The sequence below is a fragment of the Manis javanica genome, chromosome 1, assembly GCF_040802235.1.
Source record: "Manis javanica isolate MJ-LG chromosome 1, MJ_LKY, whole genome shotgun sequence".
Lineage (NCBI taxonomy): Eukaryota > Metazoa > Chordata > Mammalia > Pholidota > Manidae > Manis > Manis javanica.
In genome coordinates this window covers 134,177,356-134,181,863 of record NC_133156.1, presented here as the reverse complement: position 1 = coordinate 134,181,863, position 4,508 = coordinate 134,177,356, and the positions used below count along the sequence as shown (strand labels likewise).

At 32.7% G+C, this 4,508-nt stretch overlaps 1 non-coding gene across 1 annotated transcript; it reads right to left on the bottom strand.

Annotated features, from left to right (window-relative positions):
- Positions 1–2,350: 2,350 nt before the first annotated feature.
- On the bottom strand, positions 2,351–2,514 carry LOC118969178 (U1 spliceosomal RNA). Its single transcript, XR_005057091.1, has one exon. It is a non-coding gene; the product is annotated as a U1 spliceosomal RNA (small nuclear RNA).
- Positions 2,515–4,508: the final 1,994 nt, after the last annotated feature.

Here is a 4,508-nt window from a genome sequence, read left to right as displayed (position 1 = left end):
GTCAAAAGACAAAATACTTAAATATTAACTGCATTAGTCTGCTAGAGTTTACATAACAAAATATCACAGAGTGGAAACACATTTACTGAGAGTAACATATTTTTTCTTATCTTTCCTATACCTCATTAGCCTCAAGGGTAAAATCAATTAAGCATTCCTTTTACATACTGAGTTTTATTTCTGTCAATGTGTGTAAAATGGGAAGGACAGATTAGATATTCAGTAAAGCTTAGTTTTATCTTGGATAAGGTGTGAATTAAGAAATGTGAAGGCAATTCTAAAATAATTGAGCCAAATACAAATACTGCATAAACATTTGAATAAAAAATCCAGCGAAAGGATAATTCACCACTGAACAGGCAATAGTAGAAAAAAATAGGTACTTCACTTTTTCCTATGTATATTTTGGATAACAGTAATAAACATCAAACTCTGCTTCCATTGTCAACGGATAAAAATGAATACTGATTTTTCTTGAAGACTCCCAGATAAATCACCTGTGTTAAAAGGAGGGAAAACTGTCAAATCAAAGTCACAGCCTTTCTCACACCAAACTTCCCTAATGATTCCAATGAAACAGGCAAGCTACAAACACAGAAGAAATTTTCTTTCTCTGGAGGAACCAAGAGTGTCTGATGTAACTTTTAAGAGCATCCCTTTATCCCCCATTGAGACAGGATGTGATTTCCTTTGCGTAACTGGCTACACGCAAGCACATACACACACACATGCACCCACACACAGCTGTTTTGATTTCAAAACTCCTTCTCTTTATACTTGGTTATTTAAATAGTAATATGCTTATGTTGCTTTTATTACTATTCTCCAATCTCTAGTTAGCCATTCCTTGTAAATCCATAACTTCCAGGTTTACAATAAGCAATAAATATATATGTAGACCAGATATATCCTGCTAAAAGCATCATATAGATAATAGCTCCTAGTATCTTTCTAAAAATAGTAAATACCATTAACATTTTTACAAGAATATCTAGTTAGGATGCTTCATTTCCTCCATTTAACTAGTAAACAGTGCATGTTACAGACCTGCTGTTAAAATGTTCTTCCTATCAACATTTCAGTTGTATTAAAGTCATTCAGTAAGTGGTTATCAAGTCAGTCCAATGTGTTAGGCATCTTTGATTTTCTCTTTCCTTAGTGTAGCATTTTATTAAATTGTTAAAGAATGTTAAGGAAAATGTAAGTTCTAGAAATTCATTTTATCAAACTTCAATACAAACCTCCATTTCTATTGAGCGATCCTATTGACACCTGATTCCATATCTTAATGCCAACATGACTCTCTAAAATACAAATAAAACGGCTTTTCCTTAGTTTTTTATCTTTTTCAACCTTGTCACTGAAAAAAATTGTATTTTGGTTTATTGCATGTTAAGGTACACCATATATGTCCTAGAACTAATTTTAACTTAATGCTGGGTTTCTGCTTTTAACGTCTTTCAATTCTGTGTTTTTAGGAGGCTTACTACTATGTGTTTCTGTTCTCTGTAACTTCCCATCCTCACCCACCCCAAGCACATGTTGGAAAAAGAACCACTAGCTGTGGATCACAACAACATCCCCGTTTCTATATTATTTCACTTTTTATTCCTGTACAAGTATTTAACACTCAAAAACATTCCTTTTCTTTCCTAGCCTCATTTTATAAAGCAGATCCTTTTATTTCACTTGGATATTTCTAGGAATTTAAACATTGGTTCTTTTCCCTTAATTCAGCATTCTTCTGAATTTCAGTGTTAACAGAAGGAAGGCAGACTGGAATCAACATTTTCTTAGCTCACATTTCAGACCTTCTGCTTATTACTATGTGACCTTTAATCCTCAGAAAACAAGATGTTCAAGAGCTGTCATTTCCCATCCTTTCTGGAAACATTGCAATGACCTAATCAGTACTCTGCTCAAAAGACAACTTTCTTCCCTTGTCCACTGGTACAACCTATATTCCTTAATCAGATACTCATTACCTGCCTGAAATTATCTTTCTTTTCTTCGACTTCCTCATGTATATCATAAATTTCAGTCACTTCTTTTTATTCACCTTTCCTGCAACCTTTAAACCCAAGTAGCTCTGCTTGTATTTCCCTGTTTTCACAAACCAATTACTTTAAGCTTTCCAAAAGAAGATTTTGCTATTATTTCAGTTATTTCTATTAGGCAAAGCTTTTACAACATAATAAACATAACATTTCTACTATGATAACTAGCCAAATAAGGCAAATAATGTTTAATGAAAAAAATAATTAATTATTACATTTAAAGTAAGCAGAAGAGATGAAAGTAATTTCCTGAAAACAGAAGTAATGCCTTTTTTATTTTTAATTTTTTTTCATAGGGATAAGCACGAATGCAGCCTCCCATAACCACAAATGATGCAGTCGAGTTTCCCACCTTTGACAAGATTGCGGGGGGTCAACACATCCAGAGGGCAATGGATAAGCTTCACCTGGGGGAAACCACCCCACTGATAAGGTGTATCCCCTGACAGGTAAGTACGTCTAATGTCTTTTTTTTTTTAAGTGAAATTCAAATTGGTATTTTTAATGAACAGATACTCTTTTTCCATTGTCTTCAACTTTAAGTTTTCTAGTAGTTTGTAATAATTCATTCTAATATTTTGGAAATATATCATGAGATATGTATATTATTCTTTAAAGGTTTGCTGTTTTTAAATAAGTGTTCTGTTCAATCTCTGTAAAAAATAACTGTAGGCTCTCTATACTTCCTCTGATTTTTAAGGTTGATACTTTTAAGAATTTGGTGCTGTGAGTAAAAACAATAAAAATGTCATTCAGTTATCAGTTCTTTAAGTGATAAGCTTTTAAATGATAGTTCATGAAAGCAGAGAAAACTTCATTCTCTATTCAATCCCACTTATATTTGCAACTGTTTCACTAATTGATTATAAAATAGAGCAATTACATTCTCCAATAGCAAACCAAATTAAAGTATTTTAATAGTTTGTGAATAAACTTCATTTTCAATTTTTAAAAGAAACTAATAGCATTTTCATTTGAAATGCACATCAAATGATGTTGGATACTTTTAGTTTTAATAGCGTTACATAGATTAGCATACATAATAGCATTAGGGAGACTTATGTTGATATTCTCATTATTCTTTGTTTTTTATCTTTGCCTATAACAAAATTTAAGAATATAAATTTGAATTGGCCTTACACAATAAGCCTATATTTGTTTACCATAAAAAAATGAAGTATTTGAAAACTAGTAAGCATGGTGTTTTTCTTAAGAATATTACATACCTTTTCATATAATGAGAGTTATAAAACCGGATTTAGTGATGGTTATTCAACAGTATACATTCAAGAAGGGTCAAGAATTATAGTAACAACTGACAAACTTTTTGGCATGAACCTTTTTTGTTCCTCAATAAAGAGACATGACAACTAAAAAAAGTCACACATACACACAAAACAAATAAAAAAGAACAATCTGTCACCTACTAAGCAAGATACATTTTTAATCAAGTTAGTTAATAAAACCCACTAAACACTAATATAGACAGAAAACATTAGGGTTTGTAATTCACTCTTTCTCCCTTTCTCAACCCCTCCTCTCTTGATCATGTATTTGTACAAGTTTTCACACACATAAATTTGGTATAAGTAAGAAGGAAGGATCAAATATCAAGATACTTTAAGTGATTGATATAAAAATTTTTAAGTCATTTTAAAGGGTCAATATTAGACATGTATTTATTTACTTATTTTTAATTTTTTATTAAGGTATTATTGATATACACTCTTACAAAGGTTTCAAATGAAAAAACAATGTGGTTACTACATTTACCCATATTATCAAGTTCCCACCCATACCCCAATGCAGTCACTGTCCATCAGGGTAGTAAGATGCTGCAGATTCACTGTTTGCCTTCTCTGTGCTACACTGTTTTCCCCGGACCTTCCACATCATGTGTACTAAACATAATACCCTTCAACCACCATCTTCCTCCCTCCCAAACCGTCTTCCCACATCTCTTCCCTTTGGTAACCACTAGTCCCTTCTTGGAGTCTAAGAGTCTGCTGCTATTTTGTTCCTTCAGTTTTGCTTCTTTGTTACACCCCACAAATGAGGGAAATCATTTGGCACTTGTCTTTCTCCACTTGGCTTATTTCACTGAACATAATATCCTCCAGCTCTGTCCATGTTGTTGCAAATGATGGTAGGATTTCTTTCTTTCTTATGGCTGAACAGTATTCCATTAAGTATATGTACCACATCTTCTTTATCCATTCATCTACTGATGGACACTTAGGTTGCTTCCATATCTTAGCCATTGTAAATAGTGCTGCAATAAACACAGGGGTGCATATGTTTTTTGAGTCTAGGAAGTTATATTCTTTGGGTAAATTCTAAGGAGTGGGATTCCAGGGTCAAATGGTATTTCTATTTTTAGTCTTTTGAGGAATCTCCATATTGCTTTCCACAATGGTTGAACTAGTTTACATTCCCACAAGCAGTGTAGGA